This window comes from Triticum urartu, chromosome 7, assembly GCF_003073215.2.
Source record: "Triticum urartu cultivar G1812 chromosome 7, Tu2.1, whole genome shotgun sequence".
NCBI lineage: Eukaryota > Viridiplantae > Streptophyta > Magnoliopsida > Poales > Poaceae > Triticum > Triticum urartu.
Window position 1 is genome coordinate 270848181 of NC_053028.1, and position 24871 is coordinate 270873051.

Here is a 24871-nt window from a genome sequence, read left to right on the forward strand (position 1 = left end):
TCCCTAACATAGCAAACACGCAACTTTCCCCCTCCGGTTCATCTGTCCGAAAACGCAAAACACCGGGGATACTTCCCCGGATGTTTCCCCCCTTCACAGGTATCACCTCATACCTCGTTGGGGCACGCCTAGCATCACGCTTTGCTTTGTCATGCATCATTATGCATCTGTTTGCATTGTATTCATTGTTTCTTCCCCCTCTTCTTCCGCTAGACACCGAGACCGACACCGCTGCTACCCAGTACGACTACGGAGTTGATGACCCCTCTCTCTTGCCAGAGCAACCAGGCAAGCCCCCCCTTTGATCACCAGATATCGCCTACTCTTCTCTATACTGCTTGCATTAGAGTAGTGTAGCATGTTACTGCTTTCCGTTATTCCTATCCTGATGCATAGCCTATCCTTGCTACTACTGTTGTTACCATTACCTGCTATCCTACTGCTTAGTATAGGATGCTAGTGTTCCATCAGTGGCCCTACACTCTTGTCCGTCTGCCATGCTATACTACTGGGCCGTGATCACTTAGGGAGGTGATCACGGGCATATACTATATACTTTACATATTTACATTACTTATGATACTGTTCGGAGATGGGGGCTGAAGGGGCAGGTGGCTCCATCCCGGTAGAGGTGGGCCTGGGTTCCCGACGGCCCCCGACTGTTACTTTGTGGCGGAGCGACAGGGCAGGTTGAGACCACCTAGGAGAGAGGTGGGCCTGTCCCTGGTCGGCGTTCGTAGATACTTAACACGTTTAACGAGATCTTGGTATTTGATCTGAGTCTGGCTACTGGCCTATACGCACTAACCATCTACACGGGGACAGTTATGGGCACTCGACTTCGTGGTATCAGCCGAAGCCTTCGTGACGTCAGCGACTGAGTGGCGCGCGCCGGATTGGACCGTAAGCCTGCTCTTGTATTAAGGGGGCTAGTTCTGCTTCCGGCCGCATACGCAACGTGCAGGTGTGCAATGGGCGATGGGCCCAAACCCCTGCGCCATAGGATTTAGACCGGCGTGCTGACCTCTCTGTTGTGCCTAGGTAGGGCTGCGACGTGTTGATCTTCCGAGGCCGGGCATGACCCAGGAAAGTGTGTCCGGCCAAATGGGATCGAGCGTGTTGGGATATGTGGTGCACCCCTGCAGGGAAGTTAATCTATTCGAATAGCCGTGATCTTCGGTAACAGGACGACTTGGAGTTGTACCTTGACCTTATGACAACTAGAACCGAATACTTAATAAAACACACCCTTCCAAATGCCAGATACAACCGGTGATCGCTCTCTCACAGGGCGACGAGGGGAGGATCATCGGTTAGGGTTATGCCATGCGATGCTACTTGGAGGACTTCAGTCTACTCTCTTCTACATGCTGCAAGATGGAGGTGGCCAGAAGCGTAGTCTTCGACAGGATTAGCTATCCCCCCCTCTTATTCTGGCTTTCTGCAGTTCAGTCCACCGATATGGCCCTTTACACATTTACCCATGCATATGTAGTGTAGCTCCTTGCTTGCGAGTACTTTGGATGAGTACTCACGGTTGCTTTCTCCCTCTTTTCCCCCTATCCCTTCTACCTGGTTGTCGCAACCAGATGTTGGAGCCCAGGATCCAGACGCCACCGTCGACGACGACTCCTACTACACCGGAGGTGCCTACTACTACGTGCTGCCCGCTGACGACGACCAGGAGTAGTTTAGGAGGATCCCAGGCAGGAGGCCTGCGCCTCTTTCGATCTGTATCCCAGTTTGTGCTAGCCTTCTTAAGGCAAACTTGTTTAACTTATGTCTGTACTCAGATATTGTTGCTTCCGCTGACTCGTCTATGATCGAGCTCTTGTATTCGAGCCCTCGAGGCCCCTGGCTTGTAATATGATGCTTGTATGACTTATTTTGTTTGTAGAGTTGTGTTGTGATATCTTCCCGCGAGTCCCTGATCTTGATCGTACATGTTTGCGTGTATGATTAGTGTACGATTGAATCGGGGGCGTCACACATTTCCTGAGAGAGAACCACCTACACTTGTGTTGAGGTCAAGATATTCCAATCTAACCACATAAATCTTGATCTCTAGCCTTTCTCAAGTTGCTTTCCACTCAAATCATCTTTCTACCAAATCAAATCCTATGAGAGAGAGTTGAGTGTTGAGGAGACTATCATTTCAAGCACAAGAGCAAGGAGTTCATCATCAACACACCATCTATTACCTTTTGGAGAGTGGTTTCTCCTAGATTGGCTAGGTGTCACTTGGGAGCCTCCGTCAAGATTGTGGAGTTGAACCAAGGAGTTTGTACAGGCAAGGAGATCGCCTACTTCATGAAGATCTACCCTAGTGAGGCAAGTCCTTCATGGACGATGGCCATGGTGGGATAGGCAAGGTTGCTTCTTCGTGGACCCTTCGTGGGTGGAGCCCTCCGTGGACTCGCTCAACCATTACCCTTCGTGGGTTGAAGTCTCCATCAACGTGGATGTACGATAGCACCACCTATCGGAACCACGCCAAAAATCTCCGTGTCTACATTGCGTTTGCTCCCTCCAAACTCCTTCCTTTACCTTCATATGCAATTGTTTTACATTCCGCTGCTATACTCTTAAAGTTGCATTTGTAGGTTGATTACTAGTTTGTGCTAAGTTGCTAAAATCTGCCAAGACTTAAAATTGGGAAAAGGCTACATTTTTATTTGGTCAAGTAGTCTAATCACCCCCCCTCTAGACATACTTTCGATCCTACAACATCTTCACCAGCACCATCTCATCTCAAACCCTAGTTCATCTCTTGTATCCAATCTTTGTATCCAAACCTCAGATTGGTACTTGTGGGTTGCTAGTAGTGTTGATTACTCCTTGTAGTTGATGCTAGTTGGTTTACTTGGTGGAAGATCATATGTTCAGATCCATTATGCATATTAATACCCCTCTGATTAAGAACATGAATATGCTTTGTGAGTAGTTACGTTTGTTCCTGAAGACATGGGAGAAGTCTTACTATAAGTAGTCATGTGAATTTGGTATTCGTTCGATATTTTGATGAGATGTATGTTATCATCCCTCTGGTGGTGTCATGTGAACGTCGACCACATGACACTTCACCATTATTTGGGCCTAGAGGGAGGCATTGGGAAGTAATAAGTAGATGATGGGTTGCTAGAGTGACAGAAGCTTAATTCCTAGTTTATGTGTTGCTTTGTAAGGGGCTGATTTGGATCCATATGTTTCATGCTATGGTTAGGTTTACCTTAATACTTCTGTTGTAGTTGCGGATGCTTGCAATAGGGGTTAATCATAAGTGGGATGCTTGTCCAAGTAAGGGCAGTACCCAAGCACCGGTCCACCCACATATCAAATTATCAAAGTACCGAACGCGAATCATATGAACGTGATGAAAACTAGCTTGACGATAATTCCCATGTGTCCTTGGGAGCGCTTCCCTTTATATAAGAGTTTGTCCAGGCTTTTCCTTTGCTATAAAAGGATTGTGCCATCTTGCTGCACCTTATTTACTTGCATTACGTGTTACTCGGTACAAATTACCTTATCACAAAACTATCTGTTACCGATAATTTCAATGCTTGCAAAGAATACCTTACTAAAAACTGCTTATCATTTCCTTCCGCTCCTCGTTGGGTTCGACACTCTTTCATATTAGAAAGGATACGATAGATCCCCTACACTTGTGGGTCATCAAGACTCTTTTCTGGCACCGTTGCCGGGGAGTGAAGCGCCTTTGGTAGGTGTAATTTGGTAATGAAAAATTCATATAGTACTATGCTGAAATTTACTTTCACTTCTTACTATGGAACATAATCCTTTGAGGGGCTTGTTCGGGGTATCTTCACCCCGACCAGTAGAGAAAAGAGTTGCTCCTCAACCTACTGAACCTACCGAAAATGTTTGCTTTGAAATTCCTTCAGGTATGATAGAGAAACTGCTAGCTAATCCTTTCACAGGTGATGGAACATTACATCCCGATTTGCACCTAATCTATGTGGATGAAGTTTGTGGATTATTTAAGATTGCAGGTATGCCCGAGGATGTTATCAAGAATAAGGTCTTCCCTTTATCTTTGAAGGGAGATGCATTTACATGGTTGAGGCTATGTGCTGATATTGGATCATGGAACTACCAACGATTGAAATTGGAATTTCATCAGAAGTTTTATCATATGCATCTTGTTCATCGTGATCGTAATTATATATATATAATTTTTGGCCTCGCGAAGGAGAAAGCATCTCTCAAGCTTGGGGGAGGCTTAAGTCAATGTTATATTCATGCCACAATCATGATCTCTCAAAAGAAATTATTATTCAAAAAAATTATGCTCGGCTTTCTCTCAGTAATCGCTCCATGCTCGATACGTCTTGTACTCGATCTCTTATGATGAAGACTATTGAATTCAAATGGGATTTATTGGAAAGAATTAAACGCAACTCTGAAGATTGGGACCTCGACGAAGGTAAGGAGTCAGGTATAACACCTAAGTTTGATTGTGTTAAATCTTTATGGATACCGATGCTTTCTATGAATTTAGCACTAAATATGGACTTGACTCTGAGATAGTAGCTTCTTTCTGTGAATCCTTTGCTACTCATGTTGACATCTCTAAGGAGAAGTGGTTTAAATATAATCCTCCCATTGAAGTAAAAGTAGTTTCACCTATTAAAGTTTAAGAAAAGACTATCACTTATAATGATCATGTTGTTCCTACTTCTTATATTGAGAAACCACCTTTCCCTGTTAGAATAAAGGATCATGCTAAAGCTTCAACTGTGCTTAACAAAAGTAATATTAAGACACCTAAACCCCCTGAGCAAATTAAGGTTGAACCTAGTGTTGCTATGGTTAAAGATCTCTTGGCCGATAATATTGATGGGCATGTTATTTACTTCTGCAATGAATCTGCTAGAATTGCTAGACCAGATACTAAAAATAAACATAGACATGTTGTAGGCATGCCTGTTATTTCTGTTAAAATAGGAGATCATTGCTATCATGGCTTATGTGATATGGGTGCTAGTGCAAGTGCAATACATCATTCCTTATACAAAGAAATTACGCATGATATTGCACCTGCTGAGATAGAAGATATAGATGTTACAATTAAGCTTGCCAATAGAGATACTATTTCACCAGTTGGGATTGTTAGAGATGTTGAAGTCTTGTGTGGGAAAGTTAAATATCCTGCTAATTTTCTTGTTCTTGGTTCCCCACAATATGACTTTTGTCCCATTATATTTGGTAGACCCTTCTTGAATATTGTTAATGCTAAGATAGACTACAATAAGGATATTGTTTCTGTTGGTTTAGGGGATATGTCTCATGAGTTTAATTTTTCTAAATTTCGTAGACAACCCCATGATAAAGAATTGCCTAGTAAAGATGAAATTATTGGTCTTGCTTCTATTGTCGTGCCTCCTACTGATCTTTTAGAACAATATTTGCTAGACCATGAAAATGATATGTTTATGAATGAAAGAAGGAAAATAGATGAAGTATTCTTTAAATAAGGACCTATTTTGAAACACAACTTGCCTGTTGAAATCCTAGGGGATCCCCCTCCACCTAAGGGTGATCCTGTGTTTGAGCTTAAACCTTTACCTGATACTTTTAAATATGCTTATCTCGATGAGAAAGAGATATATCATGTTATTATTAGTGCTAACCTTTCAGAGCATGAAGAAAAGAAATTATTAAAAACTCTGAAGAAGCAATGTACTGCTATTAGATATACTCTCGATGATCTTAAGGGCATTAATCCCACTTTATGCCAGCACAAAATAAAATTGGAGAAGGATGCCAAACCGGTTGTTGATCACCAACGATGGTTAAATCCTAAGATGAAAGAAGTGGTAAAAAAAGAAATACTAAACCTTCTTGAGGTAGGTATAATTTATCCCGTTGCTGATAGTCAGTGGGTAAGTCCTGTCCATTGTGTCCCTAAGAAGGGAGGTATTACTGTTGTTCCTAATGATAAAGATGAATTGATCCCACAAAGAATTGTTAAAGGTTATAGGATGGTAATTGATTTCCGCAAATTAAATAAAGCACATAAAAAGGATCATTACCCTTTACTTTTTATTGATCAAATGCTAGAAAGATTATCCAAACATACACATTTTTGCTTTTTAGATGGTTATTCTGGTTTCTCCCAAATGCATGTGTCAAAAGAGGATCAAGAAAAGACAACTTTTACTTTTCCTTTCGGTACCTTTGCTTATAGACGCATGCCTTTTGGTTTATGTAATGCACCTGCTACATTTTAAAGATGTATGACTGCTATATTCTCTGACTTCCGTGAAAATATTGTTGAGGTATTCATGGATGATTTCTCTATTTATGGGACTTATTTTGATGATTGCTTAAGCAACCTTGATCGAGTTTTGCAGAGATGTGAAGAAACTAATCTTGTCTTGAATTGGGAGAAGTGTCACTTTATGGTTAATGAAGGTATTGTCTTGGGGCATAAAATTTCAGAAAGAGGTATTGAAGTTGATAAAGCTAAGGTTGATTCTATTGAAAAGATGCCATGTCCCAAGGACATTAAAGGTATAAGAAGTTTCCTTGGTTATGCCAGTTTTTATAGGAGGTTCATTAAGGACTTCTCTAAAATTTCTCGGCCTCTGACTAATCTCTTACAAAAAGATGTCCCTTTTGTCTTTGATGATGAATGTGTAGAAGCATTTCAAATACTTAAGAACGCTTTGGTTTCTACACCTATTGTTCAACCTCCTGATTGGAATTTACCATTTGAAATTATGTGTGATGCTAGTGATTAGGCTGTAGGGGCTATTCTAGGACAAAGAGTTGATAAGAAATTAAATGTTATTCAATATGCTAGTAAAACTCTAGACAGTGCCCAAAGAAATTATGCTACTACTAAAAAAGAATTTTTAGCAGTTGTATTTGCTTTTGATAAGTTTAGACCTTATATTGTTGATTCTAAAGTAACTGTTCACACTGATCATGCTGCTATTAAATATCTTATGGAAAAGAAAGATGCTAAACCTAGACTTATTAGATGGGTTCTCTTGCTTCAAGAATTTGATTTGCATATTATTGATAGAAAAGGAGCTGAGAACCCCGTTGCAGACAACTTTTCTAGGTTAGAGAATGTTCTTGATGACCCACTACCTATTGATGATAGCTTTCCTGATGAACAATTAGCTGTCATAAATGCCTCTCGTACTGCTCCATGGTATGCTGATTATGCTAATTACATTGTTGCTAAATTTATACCACCTAGTTTCACATACCAGCAAAAGAAAAAGTTCTTCTATGATTTAAGACACTACTTTTGGGATGGCCCACATCTTTATAAAGAAGGAGTAGATAGTGTTATTAGATGTTGTGTACCTGAGCATGAAGAGGAACAGATCCTACGCAAGTGTCACTCTGAGGCTTATGGAGGACACCATGCTGGAGACAGAACTGCACATAAGGTATTGCAATCCGGTTTTTATTGGCCTACTCTCTTCAAGGATGCCCGTAAGTTTGTTTTGTCTTGTGATGAATGTCAAAAAATTCGTAATTTTAGTAGACGTCAAGAAATGCCTATGAATTATTCACTTGTTATTGAACCATTTGATGTTTGGGGCTTTGATTATATGGGGCCTTTTCCTTCCTCTAATGGGTACACACATATTTTAGTTGTTGTTGATTACATTACTAAGTGGGTAGAGGCCATTCCAACTAGTAATGCTGATCATAACACATCTATTAAGATGCTTAAAGGAGTTATTTTTTTGAGGTTTGGAGTCCCTAGATACTTAATGACTGATGGTGCACTACTAGAAAATAGCTTATAGGTAGAAATTTACTAGTAGCATCTGTTTGGACCACCACGCTACTGGTAATTACCAGTAGCGCTGGGTACCAAACACGCTACTGGTATAACTTAGCAGTAGCGTTGGTTTTGTCTAGCCGCGCTACTACTAAGTGGTTCTCGTCATGCCCTCGGGACTGGCCATAGTAGTAGCGTGTGTTCCCCAGACCGTGCTACCACTACAAACTTAGTGATAGCGCGGTTCACCGACATGCGCTACAACTAAGCGCACCACACCTGCCTGTCTCCCTTTTCCCCCTCTCTCCCTCGTCACGTTCTCTCTCTCTCTCTCCCCCCCCTTCCTCCCTACTCTGATCCAGATCCAACCTCGGTGCCATGTTCCGCCTTCTTCCCCATCACCGCCGGCCACCATCCCCACACTTTCTCTCCCTTTTGCCCGTGGATCCATCTCTTCCATGGACGCCCCCCACACCGTCTCCTCCTTCCCCCATCTCATCACTAGGGAAGACAAGGCAAGCGGGAGGAAGATCGGCCGTGTAGGTTAGATCCATCCGCCACGACCTCGACGGAGATGGCCCAGTGGATGGAGCGGACCTGCAAATCGTCAAGCCAAGGTAGCAGGGCAGCAGGGCTCTATCCTTGATTTCCTAGACCATCTTGGATTACCTTCCCTGATTTCCTTGATTCCTCATGCACAGGGCAGCAGGGTTCCATCCTTGTTCTCTTCTCCATGGGGGTCACGCACAGGGCTCCACCTACAAGTGAAGAGAAGACCACTGCTCCTCCGGGTTTGCTTCTTCCTACTCTTCAAGGTCCCTCTCTCCCTCTCATGCTCTGCCTGGATTAATGGCGTTAGGTGTCACAACCAAACTGAAACTCTTTTATCTTCAAAGAGGAGAAAACCGAATCTTTAATTAGGTTAGCTTGCACATGCTGCTGCTATTTTATCTTCATTTATTTATCAAAAATAGTAATTTACATTGAAGTTTTTTTAATTATTCACAGACACTTATTTATGCATTGTTCTTCCTGTATATAATAGATGTTGTATTTTTAGTTGTTCAGGTTCTCAATGTATGTTTATCCACTGTATAATGTAGGAGTGCAATACTTAGAGCTGAATTTTACTTAAATGCGATGCAATGGCATTTTTATTTTACAAATAACAATAATCTAATCTACCTAAATTAGCTCAGCTATGTTTATGGCAAACCTTCTTAAGGAAGCAAGAAATGCCAATTCTTGTTTATGTGTTTCGGCATTCTTTCATTGTTCTGTAACTACCTTGTGTCATGAATTCAGTCATGCACTGTTATAGGATAGATAGCCTGGACCACAAAAGGTGTGGTGTTGACTTAGTGGCAGCTGAGCTGCTGATAAAGGGCATGGGTGAACAAATGGAGGTGACTGGGATTTTAAAATGAAGTTAAATTGTGATCAGCACAAAGCTTTATGTCAACTAATGCTATTTGTGATTTCACAAATTGCAGTCAGCTTGGGTTATCATAGTATAGCTTCTTTATGATTTTTTTAGCTTGACACATTTGATGCCACAAAATTCATGAGTAGTCAAAATTGAATGGGATACTGAGTATTTGAAGTTCCCTATTGCCGGACCAGCTAATCATGTCGTCAGGAAACTCTTCTCACCCCCTCTTCTCCTCTTGTTATAATCAAATTTATATTATAAGCGGCAGAATATTGTGCTGGTGGCTACTAAGTTAGTAAGCATGCTTGATGCATTATGCTACTAACTTTCTAATCATATCGTGGATGGACTAATGTTTGTGTCCGCGCAATCTGTCTGTATTGTTGTGGCGTATCAACTGCTTATTAGCCCCGCATGTAGCTGCTGCTTTGCTTATGGCAATTTGTAATGTCCGTACTAATGTGGCTGATGAATTAAGCTCCACTAACTAACTAGGTTGTATTTAAGTTATATATTGGGTCCCTTTTACTTTCCACCATGGATAGTAGTAATCTGCACACTGTTTTCACATTTCAGTATCCTGAATTTGAATAGCTCAGTTCTGATGGCACTAGCATTGGACCATCTTCAGTCTTGCAACCAATTAACATGATCTCATACTGCATAAATGTGTATTCCTTCTATTTAGAATTAAATTTGTTCAACGACTGAGGGTTCTGTTAGGAGTTCTCTGTGTCCTACAATATTAAATGGTCATTCATAAATGCCCCTGTCTTCTTGCTGTTGGCCAAGTGGTTTTCCATTTTGAGCTTCAGTGCTCTGCTTGTGTTGCAAGTACAACACTGCACCTGCTGTTTCTTTTTATTTATGAATAGTATATATAACTTGCAAGTACAACCTCAAAATAAAGTAGTTTTTGATTTTTATAAAATTGTCATTAAGAATAATACGGAAAATTAATTCATTATATATGCAAGGAGCTGATTCTTGGTGAAAATTGCTTTGCATGTATGTATGTAGAGTCTTGTAGCTAACTGATGGGGAAAAAATGTGCCATGTAAATCTAATTGATGAAAAAATATGTTTGGTCATCAGAAGCATGTTTGTAGCTGTATGCAGATGTTTAGATGTGCAGTAAGTGAACATCTGAACAAGATTAACAAGTGAGGGTCGGTGTTCAGTAGATAATAAGATTGTTCTAATATTTCAGTTTGTCTGTTTCAATACAATATTACATAGGCGATGTCTTGTTAATAGAAATCACTCAGTTTTTCGCTTTCAGTTTTTACTACTACTTCACAGAGTGGAAGATTGTAAGAAGACATTGGCTGATCTTTAACAATTATTCTTAGAGTAAACCAGAGCAATAGTCGATGATATATTGTGAGTCACTGAAAATGTATACTATGTTTTTCTTCAGGATATGGATGACTATCTGAACGTAAGTAGGTTTCTTCCCAAACTTAACAACGAGATACTAGGTGAAAGAAATGATCCCTACAAGGAAAGGTTGAGCAGCCTAGAGAATTTAGTACTGATCATGGTAAGGTTGACAAAGCCTGAAATCTCATTTTGATCCACGTTCCAAGATTACATGGTAGCATATATACTTGAAGTTGGCATGGAATATCAAAATTCAAAATAGACTTTGCCTATTCCCTGTTTTGAAAAAACAGTGGGAATTGATTTTCTGAAGTCCTTGGTTGTCTATTTCCCTATCCATGCAACAATAGATGTTGAACAGAATGTTGAACAAGATAGCATGAACACGTATAGCTAGGGTATGCATTTAGTAGGTGCGTTTCTGTTTCGAAGATTCATAAAAGACTAAAAGAGATTGATAAATGAAGAAAATACCCTACCGGATCTACACAAGGACAAGAACTAACAAGCAGTTTTCACTTTCTCGACATGGGCGCAGGGGTGATCGTCACGGACTACCGCACCCGGTGGGCATCGTGCTCTTCAACAATTCGGAGACGGACTTCACCATGAAGCCCGGTGACTGTGTCACACAGATGATTGTCCAGGTGATTGTGACGCCGGAGGTCGACGAGGTGGAGGACCTTGACGCCACCGTCAGGAGGTTGCCGAGGTGGAGGACCTTGATGCCACCGTCTGGAGGATGCCGAGGTGAAGGACCTCGACTCCTTGGTAGATACATTTAGAAAAGTGGTCTGGTTAGGTTGGTGGTGGGACGCTAGGGAAGGTACCCACCTTTCGTGATGGTTGTGTGCATCTGATGTATAAATGGGATCTCATGATTTCTTTGAGTAAAGATTTTCAATGTTGTATACATGAATGCTGCAAGTGCTATCATGGTTCTGTGACCTTTGCACTAGATGTGTCTTGATTTCCATCCATAAATATTGCATCTAACTTTAAAAAAAAAAATTAATTACTTAGCAGTAGCGTGGGGGAAGAAGGGCATTCTACTAGTACTTAGGAATAGTAGTAGCGTGGGTTAGGAATAGTAGTAGCGTGGGTTGCGCGCGCTACTACTAACTTTTTAGCTGTAGCGTGGGGCACGCTACTGCTAAAAAATAGTTGTAGCGTCATAGCAGTAGCGTGGGAGCCTACGCTACTAGTAGTCCAAAAACCTATGCTACTGGTAAGGTTTTTCCTAATAGTGGTGATTCACATTTTATTCATGGTGCTTTTCATAAAATGCTTGCTAAGTATGATGTTAATCATATAATTGCATCTCCATATCATCCAGAGTCTAGTGGTCAAGTAGAACTTAAGAATAGAGAGCTTAAATTAATTTTGCAAAAGACTATTAATAGATCTAGAAAGAATTGGTCCAAGAAACTTGATGATGCATTATGGGCTTATAGAACTGCATATAAAAATCCTATGGGTATGTCTCCGTATAAAATGGTTTATGGTAAAGCATGTCACTTACCTCTTGAATTAGAACATAAGGCATATTGGGCTATTAAAGAGCTCAACTATGACTTCAAACTGGCCGGTGAGAAGAGGCTTTTTGACATTAGCTCACTTGATGAATGGAGAACCCAGGCTTATGAGAATGCCAAACTATTTAAAGAAAAAGTTAAAAGATGGCATGAAAAAAGATACAAAACGTGAGTTTAATGTAGGTGATTATGTATTGTTATTATACAACTCTCATTTAAGATTTTTTGCAGGCAAAATCCTTTCTAAATGGGAAGGTCCTTACATCATCGAGGGGGTCTACCGTTCCGGTGCCATAAAAATCAACAAGTTCGAAGGCACAAATCCGAGGGTGGTGAACGGTCAAAGAATCAAACATTATATCTTAGGTAATCCTATAAATGTTGAAACTAATGTTATTGAAACTGTAACCCCGGAGGAATACATAAGGTACACTTTCCAGAACGTTTTAGACTCCGAAAAGGAATAGGTATGTGGTACGGTAAGTAAACCGACTCCAAAACAGTTCTAATGGCAATTTTTCTCCGTTTTGGAATAGTTAAGAAAATAGGAAAATAAGAAGCAGACCGGAAAAGACACGAGGCTTCCACGAGGGTGGAGGGCGCGCCCTATCCCCCTAGGCGCGCCCCCTACCTCATGGGCACCTCTTGAGCTCTCCGAACTCCGTTTTCTTACACGATACTTCTTTTTGTCCGTAAAAATTCATATCTCCCGAAGGTTTTGACCACTGTATCACGCAAATATCCTCTGTCTTTGTTTCGAGTTGTTTCTGCTACAGATTTAGAGTAAGATGTCTTCTCAAGAGTCAGTCGGGGAGAGTCGGGTGTCTCATCCGACACCGGGGCCAAGAGCAAACAGCAATGCTAACCACTTTGGGCCATCAACTGAGGAAGAGATGGAGGACGATTTGAAAAGGATAGATGCCATGGAGGAGGATGAAGAAGTTACTTCTTGTTTCCGAGCGGGATTCACTATGGGGGAACTACAGAGCTCAGCTATTCCAAACTCGGTCATCCCTTCCAATGTTAGATTTCTTTCTTATGAAAATATGAAAAATAGTGTTACTTGTTCTCCCACGGCTATGCAACATCCTTGGGTGAAGGGAGGTTTAGCCGTCACGGGCAAGCTCCGTAAGGAAATAATGGACCTCAAGCAGCAAGTCAATAAGCTCGAAGAAGAGAATCGTATCCTGAGGGGCATCATCGCCAAGAATATCACATCACCACCCCCGAAGAAGGACACATAAACACACGGGTATGGGCACTCCCCTTGGCAACTGCCAAGCTTGGGGGAGTGCCCCGGTATCGTATCACCATCACTTTTATCTTTACCATTTTTCTTAGTTCGGTCCTTTTGGTAATATCTTGATCTAGTAGAATAAAGTTTTGGTATGATCTAGTTGCGAGTTTTGCTTTATGATCCTTCTATGTAATCGAGTCCATGAGCTATATATAATAAAGATTAGTGTTGAGTCAAGGGCTTGATTGTTTTTCTATGATCTTGAGGGAATAGAATAAAAGAGAAGAAATAAAAAGAAATAAAGAGATCATATGGATCTTATGGGGAGTAGTGACTTCACATATAAAGAGTATGATGAATAAAAGTTGTTGAGAGTTGACAAACATAGTCTTGGTCATCGTTGCAATTAATAGGAAGTAATAAAGAAAGAGAGCTTTTCACGTATAAATATACTATCTTGGACATCTTTTATAATTGTGGGCACTCATTGAAGTATGATATGCTAAAGAGTTGACGTTGGATAAGGAAGACAATGTAATGGGTTATGTTTTCTTACATCTGAGATAAATTATATTGTCATGGATCATCCAACATGTTGAGCTTGCCTTTCCCTCTCTTGCTAGCCAATTTCTTTGCACCAAGTAGAAATACTACTTGTGCTTCCAAATATCCCTAAACCCAGTTTTGCCATGAGAGTCCACCATACCTACCTATGGATTGAGTAAGATCCCTCAAGTAAGTTGTCATCATTGCAAGCAATAAGAATTGCTCTCTAAATATGCATGACTTATTAGTGTGGAGAAAATAAGCTTTATACGATCTTGTGATGTGGAAGAAATAAAAGCATCGGACTGCATAATAAAGGTCCATATCACAAGTGGCAATATAAAGTGACGTTCTTTTGCATTAAGATTTCGTGCATCCAACCATAAAAGCACATGACAACCTCCGCTTCCCTCTACGAAGGGCCTATCTTTTATTCTTGTCTTATACTTCATGCAAAGAGTCATGGTGATCTTCACCTTTCCTTTTTTACATTTTATCCTTTGGCAAGCACAATGTGTTGGAAAGATCCTGATATATATGGCCAATTGGATGTGGGTTTTCATGAACTATTATTGTTGACATTACCCTTGAGGTAAAAAGTTGGGAGTCAAAACTATAAGCCCCTATCTTTCTCTGTGTCAGATTAAAACTTCATAACCATAAATATCGCGTGAGTGTTAGCAATTGTGAAAGACTAAAAGATGGTTGAGTATGTGGACTTGCTGAGAAGCTATTATATTGACTCTTTCCTATGTTATGATAAATTGCAATTGCTTCAATGACTGAGATTATAGTTTGTTAGTTTTCAATGAAGTTTCTGATTTATACTTGAGTATGTGAATGAATTGTTACTTTAGCATAAGAGATCATATGACAATATGTATATGTTGCTGTTCTAAGAATGATCATGATGCCCTCATGTCCGTATTTTATTTAATCGACACCTCTATCTCTAAATATGTGGACATATTTTTCGATATCGGCTTTCGCTTGAGGACAAGCGAGGTCTAAGCTTGGGGGAGTTGAAACGTCCATTTTTCATCATGCTTTTATATCAATATTTATTGCATTATGGGCTATTATTGCACATTATGTCACAATACTTATGCCTATTCTCTCTTATTTTACAAGGTTTACATGAAGAGGGGGAATGTCGGTAGCTGAAATTCTGGGCTGGAAAAGGAACAAATATTACAGACCTGTTTTACACATCTCCAAAAGTCCTGAAACATCACGGGAGCATGTTTCAGAATATATAAAAAATATTGGGCGAAAGAAGTACTAGAGGGGGGCCACCCACCGTCCACAAGGGTGGGGGCGCGCTGTAACGCCCCAGCTATAACTTTCCATATTTGTATCCAACTCTTGCCGTTTCCGGTGTTAAGTTATATTTATTTCTCGGGTTCGGGTTTTTGTCTTCGTGTGTTGTTTTCGTTTTCATGCATCTCATATCATGTCATCACGTGCATTGCATTTGCATACGTGTTCATCTCATGCATTCGAGCATTTTCCCCGTTGTCCGTTTTGCATTCCGGCTCTTCGTTCTCCTCCGGTGGCCATTTCTAACTTTCTTTCATGTGTGGAGATCAAACATTTCCGGATTGGACCGAGACTTGTCATGCGGCCTTGGTTTACTACCGGTAGACCGCCTGTCAAGTTTCGTATCATTTGGACTTCGTTTGATACTCCAACCGGTTAACCGAGGGACCGAAAAGGCCTCGTGTGTGTTGCAGCCCAACACCCCCCAAATTTGTCCCAAAAGCCACCAAACTCTGCTTCCATGTCCTAGAGCGTTCGATCACGATCGCGTGGGCGAAAACCGCACCTCATTTGGACTCTCCTAGCTCCACTTATGCCTATTTATACCCCCTCCATTTGGATCTTCTTCCCCGTCCAAACCCTAGTCTAAAAAAAACATCAGATCCCGCGCCGACGGACGTGTCCGCCCTCGGCCGGACAACGTCCGCCGCCGCCCCGCCTCCGCCACGTGGCCCGCCCCGTCGCGCCCACATCGCCGCCGCCGGGCCCGCCTGGCCCGCGCGCCGGCCCCCTTCCTCCTCCTCCCGGGCCAGAGGTGGCCGCCGCCACCGACCGCCGCCGCCCGAGGCCACCGGCCTCCGCCGCCGCCCGTAGCTCCGGTGGCCGGAGCCACCACCGCCGCCATCGCCGCCCGCCGCCTCGCTCGGCCCCGCCTCGGGCCCCGCCGCCTCTTCGCCGCGCCTCCTCGCCGCGCCCCTCCACTCCTCCGGCGAGCTTCAATCGGCGGTGAACAGGCCGCCGCCACCTCGGTTTCCGTGCGCTGGATCTGGATCTGGGTTGACCCCTCTCTCCCCGAAACCCTAATCTCCATATTTTTTATGCACTTCTTTGACTGCTTGTATCTCCGCAACCGTAGCTCCGTTTTGGGCGTATAATATATCAAAATCTTCGTCTCGACATGTACATCATTTCATTCCATTGCATCATTTGCATTTGAGTTCATCTTGATGCCCAAAATGCTGTTAGAAGGAGGCTTCGTGAGTTAAATTGCAGATCCGTTAGTTCATCATGCACTTTTGTCATTTTTGCCATGTTTAATCCGTGCATGATATGCCTGTGCCCCTTTGGGATGAATTGTTAAGCATTTTGTCTTCTTTCCAGAGGTGCCACCCATGCATTTTTAGGATGTGTGTGTTGTCTTGTGCAAGCTTGCGAAGAGAGGTACCTGAGATTGCTGATTTCAGGGACTTAGTGATTTTCACTAAGTCTGGGATATTTTAGTTCGTGATGCTATATGTCCAGCTTGTTTCCTAGTGATCCGTGCCTCTTTTGAGGATGATCAGTAAGGGAGTTTTGATATTTATGTTATGCTCTATCCATCCATGTCTTTGTTTGCATATGTGGAGTGCTCTAGGTTGACTCAATCGAGCTCAACTTTTGCTTCGTTGTTAATCTGGGCAGATCGTCAACTTGTTTGCGATTTTGCCGATGCTACCGTTAGTGTTCCATGCATGCTATGCCTTTGTTCTTGCCATGTGTAGCTAGCATATTGTGTCTTCTTCTAGATATATGCTTGCCTTGCCATGACTTGCACCGTAGTGAGTGCATCGAGCTCGTTTACATGCCTTCGTGAGTTATAATTTCAGCATGTCTCAGTTTTCACTAAGTCTGAAAACTGATTGTGTTCGAGCTATGTTCGTGAGCTCGGTAGAGTATTTTGTGAACCCTTTTGGCCCCAGGTCACTTTGGGTGTTTTGTTAAGCTTGTTGAGTAGCTCCATGCCATGTTCTTACTTGTCATGTTCAGGTCATTTATCATGTTGTTTTGCTGCTCCAAAGAGAGCATCGTGATCTGGAATTTCAGGCTAGTGTTATTTCACTAAGTCTGGAATCTGTTTTGCATTTGCGTTTTTGCCATGCTTGTTTGAACCTCTTAATGGATGAATTTGCCTATGGCTCAGTGCTAGTGTTTTGTTAACCATCTTGTGTACATCACTGCCATGTATTTTGTTTTCATGTTTGGTGGCTGTAGCATGTTCATTTCGTTGCGTTTAGATGCCTACTTGCTGTAAATCGCAGACCGGTGTCATATCTTAAAACGCTTGCCATTTCCAAACCGTAACTCCGATTCCAATGATCTTTATATCGTTTTCAAGCGATTTCATCCCCTCTATCCAGTGGCACACTTGGTTTTCCAAGTTGAGGCCAGGTTCATGCATTTCCTGTCATATCTTGCATTTTGCATCCCGCATCGCATCCCGCATAGCATATCATCATTTCATCATATTGCTTGGTCTTGCACGTGGTTGATTGTATCCTTGTTGCTTGTTTGTCTTGTTGGGTAGAGCCGGGAGACGAGTTCGCTACCGAGGAGCCCGTTGAGTTTGCTTGTGAGGATCCAGTCAACTCTGACAACTGTGCAGGCAAGATGATCATACCCTCGAAATCACTACTATCTTTGCTATGCTAGTTTGCTCGCTCTTTTGCTTTGCCACTGCTACGATGCCTACCACTTGCTTGTCAGCCTCCCAATTGCATGATTGAACCTCTAACCTACCATTGTCCTAGCAAACCGTTGATTGGCTATGTTACCGCTTTGCTCAGCCCCTCTTATAGCGTTGCTAGTTGCAGGTGAAGATTGGAGCCGTTCCTATTGGAACATCTTTTATTTGCTTGTTGGGATATCACTATATTGCTATGTTATCTTAATGCATCTATATACTTGGTAAAGGGTGGAAGGCTCGGCCTCTCGCCTAGTGTTTTGTTCCACTCTTGCCGCCCTAGTTTCCGTCATATCGGTGTTATGTTCCCGGATTTTGCGTTCCTTACGCGGTTGGGTTATAATGGGAACCCCTTGATATTTCGCCTTGATTAAAGCTTTTCCAGCAATGCCCAACCTTGGTTTTACCATTTGCCACCTAGCCTTTTCTTTCCCTTGGGTTCTGCAGACTCAAGGGTCATCTTATTTTAACCCCCGGGCCAGTGCTCCTCTGAGTGTTGGTCCGAACTGAGCTGCCTGCGGGGCCACCTCGGGGAAACTTGAGGGTTGGTTTTACTCGTAGCTAGTCTCATCTGAGTGTGCCCTGAGAAAGAGATATGTGCAGCTCCTATCGGGATTTGTCGGCACATTCGGGCGGTGTTGCTGGTCTTGTTTTAACCTGTCGAAGTGTCTTGAGTTACCGAGATACCGAGTCTGATCGGAACGTCTTGGGAGGAGGTCTATTCCTTCGTTGACCGTGAGAGCTTGTCATGGGCTAAGTTGGGACTCCCCTGCAGGGATTGAACTTTCGAAAGCCGTGCCCGCGGTTATGGGCAGATGGGAATTTGTTAATGTCCGGTTGTAGATAACTTGAACCTTAATTAATTAAAATGAATCAACTGACGTGTGTTGCCGTGATGGCCTCTTCTCGGCGGAGTCCGGGAAGTGGACACGGTGTTGGAGTTATGCTTGCGCAGGTTGTTCCTCTAGTTTCTCGCTCGCGCCTTGCCTCCTCTTCTCGCTCTCTTTTGCGGATAAGTTAGCCACCACATATGCTAGTCGCTTGCTGCAGCTCCACATACTTGCCTTATCCTTCCTATAAGCTTAAATAGTTTTGATCGCGAGGGTGCGAGATTGCTGAGTCCCTGTGGCTCACAGATACTATAATTCCAGATGCAGGTCCAGGTGATTCCGCTCCAGGTGACGAGTACGAGCTCAAGTGGGAGTTCGACGAGGACTCTCAGCGCTATTATGTTTCCTTTCCCGACGATCAGTAGTGGTACCTAGTTGGGGTTATCGATTCAGGGCCTTGTCGCATGTTGGGGGTCTTTTCTATTTTGGCGCCGTAGTCGGGCCATGAGTGATTTGTATGATGAATGTTTTTATGTACTTTGATGTGACGTGGCGAGTGTAAGCCAACTATGTCTCTCCCCTTTATTATGTATTACATGGGATGTTTGTGATGATTTCCTAACTTGCGACATTGCTTTCAATGCGGTTATGTCTCTAAGTCGTGCCTCAACACGTGGGAGCTATAGCCGCATCGAGGGCGTTACAAGTTGGTATTCAGAGCCTTCCCCGACCTTAGGAGCCCCATTGCTTGATCGTCTTAGCAGCCGAGTTGTGTCTAGAAAAATGTTTTGAGTCCTTAGGAATTATTTATCGGACAGCTTAGGAATTCTTTTTACTTCCCAGTCTCCTCATCGCGCTGGTAAGGCATCCTGACGTAGAGTTTTGACTCTTCTCTTCTCAAATTTCACTAAAAAAAATTTTTAGGATCACGCGAGTATCTTGGTTTTGTTCCGATGGTTTTGTGACGAGAACATTGTTCTTGGTGCCTCCTGTCTTTAGGGGTTGTGGCAGTGTCCCGGGGAGTTGAGCTCCGAGGTGTTGTCGTCACAATTTTATCGTTGCAATTCTGGTATACTTGAGATTTGTGCGTGACATCGAAAATCTCTTTTATGCAGTTCGTTGGTGAGATAACCTCGACGCCACCCAGTACTGGGGCGGGAGTTCGGGAGTATCGCCATAACTTGTATAATGGATGCTTTTCGAAGGTTGAGATAGATGGGTTTCCGAAGGTTTCTTGGTTATGTGTTGAAGGATGGATACAGCTGGATGTAGGATTTGCTAGCTTGAGTGAGATATTATGCTCCCCTGTATCCCCAACACCTGATTGCATAACCGGGAAAATTTCGGGAATTTCATAGGTGGGAATTCAAGTAGCCTTAGGATATCTTTCCGACAGATGTATGATATGAAATTGGGGTTCGACGTCTAGTGGTTCGCCTATTCACGGTCGATGTTACAGTGGTCTCGTTGTGTCTTAAAGAGTCCTTGGCTATGCTGACTCGGGGACGCTTCGTATGTCATGTGCACTGCCTTGTACATGATGGTGCTGTACGATCGAGCCCGTGTAGGTCCCACCACAAAAACTTCGGACGAAATTTCTATCATGTATTTGTTTCCGGTTTATTCCGCAAGCCAACCCTTGGTTTTATTTCGAGTTGTGGCATTCGTTTTGCTTCGACGTCATATGTTGATTCCATCCCTCGTTGTTGTACCCCTTCTACCTGATTCTACGTGGCTTCTCAATTTATGGATATGTGACCATTTGAAGAGGAATGCATTCGTTCATTTTGTTCGGATGTGAAGACTATATGTTGCAATTTTCATTCCGTTGGATTCAGCTTCAATATTTATCTGTCTTGTGCTAACGGTGGTCAACCTCTTCAGGATGGCTCCCGCTAAGAGCACCAGTCAGAACCAGAATCAAGATCCGCCACCGCCTCCACCTCCTCCAGAGGCATGGCAAGCTGTGATGGCCGCAACCAATGCAAACACTCAGCTGATCATGCAAATTCTCCAAGAGCGCAATCAAGGGAATCAAGGCAGCAACCAGGGTCACTTTGCTACACTCAACCAGTTCCTTGCTAACGGGCCAAAGACTTTCAGTAATTGTGTTGAGGCAACCGATGCCGACGATTGGCTTGTGGATCTGTGTAAGCATTTCAAGTGCAGCAACGTCAGGCCTGAGGACTTTGTGAAATTCGCTTCCTTCCAACTCAAAGATCAGGCTGCAGAGTGGTTCCAGCAGTACAAGGATTCCAGAGGTGGACGTTTGATCACTTGGGATGATTTCCGTCAAGATTTCTGCGCTCATCACATTCCGCAGAGCGTGGTTGAAAGCAAGCGTGAGGAATTCCGCAATGTGAAGCAAGGCTCTTTGTCTGTCTATGACTACAACAAATTGTTCCAGAAGCTTGCCCGCTTTGCCAAGCAGGACGTGCCTGATGAGAAGAGCATGATATATCAGTTCAGGGGTGGTCTCAGGGAAGATATTCAGCTCGCTCTTGTCCTCTTCGAGCCTTTGAGATACGATGAGTTCTACAACATGGCACTGAAGCAAGAGGCTGCTCAGTTGAGGTGTGATGCTTCCAGGAAGCGTGCCAGAGATGTTACTCCGTCTTCCTCTACTCAAGTGGCCAAGCAGCAGAAGTATTGGCTTCCTCCTCCTCCGTTCCGTCAGCCGTATCAGCAGAAGAGCAAAGGTGGCAGTGGTTTCTCCCACCCACCCAACCCAGGCTTTCAGAACAAGACTTCGTCTCAAGCTCCAAGATCGAGTGCTCCGTATCACCGTCCGCTTTCAGAGGTCACGTGCAACAAGTGCCAACAGAAGGGTCACTATGCCAACAAGTGTTTCAACCAGAGGCATCTTCCTCCTCCTCCTCCTGTCAGATCGGCAAGTACAGCTGTGGTCAAGCATAATCCCAAGCACGCCAAGGTCAATTTGATGAATGCAGCCCAGGCAGAGGATTCGTCAGATGTGATCATGGGTAACCTTCCTGTTAATGATATTCCTGCAAAAGTTCTTTTTGACTCTGGTGCATCACATTCCTTCATGTCATTTCCATTTGCATCGGAGAACAATTTTAGCACTAAGGCATTACCTAGAGCTATGCAAGTCGTCTCTCCAGCTAAGCGACTGAGTTCCAGTATGGAGGTGCCGGATATTTCTATCTTGATGGGTGATTTCAAGTTTCTTGCTTCTCCAATGGTTCTTGGCAACTCTGATATCGATCTTATTCTCGGAATGGATTGGCTTTCTAAGCATAAAGCTCAGCTTGATTGTGCAACCAGGCAGATTCAACTGACTCATTCGTCTGAGGATGTCATTGTCTTTGCCGCTCGGGATAATACCATTCGGTTGTTTTCTCTCAATGAGAAGGGTGAATTGGATGCTATTTCGCAGATTCCGGTTGTTTGTGAGTATCAAGACGTTTTTCCAGAAGAACTCCCAGGGATGCCTCCAAACCGGCCGGTTGAATTTGTTATTGAACTTAAGCCCGGTACGGAACCTGTGTGCAAACGTCCCTACAAGCTCGGCCCCGAAGAGTTGAAGGAGTTGAAGAAACAACTCGATGAGCAAGAAAGATTGAGTCTCATCCGGCCTAGTACTTCTCCGTGGGGTTGTGGTGTTCTTTTTGTGAAGAAGAAGGATGGATCGAGTCGACTTTGCGTTGATTACCGTCCAGTGAATAAGAAGACCATCAAGAACAAATACCCACTTCCCAACATCAATGAGCTGTTCGAACAACTCAAGGGTGCTCAAGTATTCTCCAAACTTGATCTTCGTATGGGTTATCACCAGATTCGCATTCGTGAAGAAGATATTCCCAAGACAGCATTCAGAACAAGCTTTGGTTCATATGAATACACTGTCATGTCTTTTGGCCTCGCCAACGCTCCTCCGACGTTCTCCCGCATGATGAACTTCATCTTCAACGCCTACACCAATGACTTCGTTTTGGTCTATCTCGATGACATTCTGGTTTTCTCGAAGAACAAGGAAGATCATGCCAAGCACTTGCGTTTGGTTCTTGATAAGCTCAGGGAACATCAGTTCTACGCCAAGTTCTCCAAGTGTGAATTTTGGCTCGATGAGGTTCTTTATCTTGGTCATATCATCTCTACCAAGGGCATTTCCATGAATCCTGAGAAGGTGTCTGCAATTGTGAATTGGGAACCTCCTCAGAACGTGAAGCAGCTCCGCAGTTTTCTCGGTCTCGCAAGTTATTGTCGAAGATTCGTTGAAAACTTTTCTAAGATCGCCAAGCCTCTCTCTAATCTTCTTCAGAAGCACGTCAAGTACGTTTGGTCTCCGGAGTGTGATATTGCTTTCAACACTTTGAAAGAGAAGTTGATCACTGCTCCAGTTCTGACTCCACCTGATGAATCCAAGCCGTACGAGGTCTTTTGTGATGCCTCTCTCCAAGGTCTTGGCGCAGTATTGATGCAAGAGAAGAAAGTTGTTGCTTATACATCTCGCCAGTTGAAGCCTAATGAGAAGAACTACCCCACTCATGATCTCGAGTTGGCGGCAGTTGTGCATGCTCTTTTGACTTGGAGATATATTCTATTGGGAAGAAAAGTGGACATTTTCACGGATCACAAGAGTCTCAAGTACATCTTCACTCAGCCTAATCTCAACCTAAGGCAAACTCGATGGGTCGAAATGATTCAAGAGTATAATCCGAGTATTGAGTATACTCCAGGCAAGGCCAATGTGATTGCTGACGCTTTGAGCAGAAAGGCCTATTGCAACAGTCTGATTCTCAAGCCTTATCAACCCGAGCTTTGTGAAGTTTTCCGCAAGCTGAATCTTCAAGTTGTTCCTCAAGGTTTCCTCGCCAACCTTCAAGTTTCTCCTACCTTGGAAGACCAGATTCGCCAAGCCCAGCTTCTTGATGCTATGGTGAAAAAGGTGAAGATTGGTATTGCAAAGAGTCAGTCCAAGTACAAGTGCTACCGCCTTGATGACAAGGACACTCTCTTCTTTGAGGATCGGATTGTTGTGCCCAAAGGTGAACTTCGTAAAGTGATCATGAACGAGGCTCACAACTCTCTCCTCTCCATCCACCCTAGTAGTACGAAGATGTATCAGGATCTCAAGCAAGCTTATTGGTGGACTCGAATGAAGCGCGAGATCGCTCAATTCGTGAATGAATGTGATGTCTGCAGAAGAGTGAAGGCAGAACACCAAAGGCCATCTGGTCTCCTCCAACCTCTTGCCATTCCAGAATGGAAGTTTGACCACATTGAAATGGACTTCGTGACTGGGTTTCCAAAGTCCAAGCGTGGCAATGATGCTATATTTGTTGTCATCGATAAGCTCACCAAAGTGGCTCACTTTCTGCCTATCAAAGAGTCGATCACCGCAGCTCAATTGGCGGAACTCTATACCTCTTGCATTGTCTCTCTGCACGGTATTCCTCAAGTGATCTCTTCAGACCGTGGCAGTATCTTTACCTCGAAGTTTTGGGAATCTTTTCAGAAGGCCATGGGCACCAACATCCGCTTCAGCACTGCTTTCCATCCTCAAACAAGCGGTCAAGTCGAGCGTGTCAACCAGATTCTTGAAGATATGCTCAGGGCTTGTGTGATCTCCTTCGGCATGAAGTGGGAGGACTGTCTTCCTTATGCTGAATTCTCATACAACAACAGTTTTCAAGCAAGTTCGGGCAAGGCCCCATTTGAAATTCTGTATGGCAGGAAGTGCCGTACCCCTCTCAACTGGTCTGAAACCGGTGAACGTCAGCTGCTGGGTAATGACTTAATCACAGAAGCAGAAGAAATGTGCAAAGTCATTCGTGATAACCTCAAAGCAGCCCAATCCCGCCAGAAGAGCTACTATGATAGTAAGCACCGTGATTTGGCTTTCGAGATCGGAGATCATGTTTACCTCCGTGTCTCTCCTATGAAAGGTACTCGTCGCTTCGGTATCAAAGGGAAGCTTGCCCCTAGATACGTGGGACCTTTCAAGATTGTCAGCAAGAGAGGCGACCTCGCCTATCAGCTCGAGCTTCCTTCAAACTTTGCAAATGTTCATGATGTGTTTCATGTCTCTCAGCTTCGAAAGTGCTTCAAGACTCCTGACCGCACCGTCAACTTCGAGGACATTGAGCTCCAAGAAGATCTTTCTTATCGTGAGCACCCATTTGCTATTCTTG

General features: G+C 43.4%; 1 long non-coding RNA gene across 2 annotated transcripts; it reads left to right on the top strand.

The window, feature by feature from the left end:
• Window positions 1–8056: 8056 nt before the first annotated feature.
• LOC125525621 lies at window positions 8057–11525 on the top strand. 2 transcript variants are annotated; one of them, XR_007291372.1, is made up of 4 exons: window positions 8057–8388; window positions 8473–8586; window positions 10624–10746; window positions 11125–11525. It is a non-coding gene; the product is annotated as an uncharacterized LOC125525621 (long non-coding RNA). The 2 variants fall into 2 exon arrangements; XR_007291371.1 differs by having other exon boundaries at window positions 8473–10746.
• The last annotated feature ends 13346 nt before the right edge of the window (window positions 11526–24871 follow it).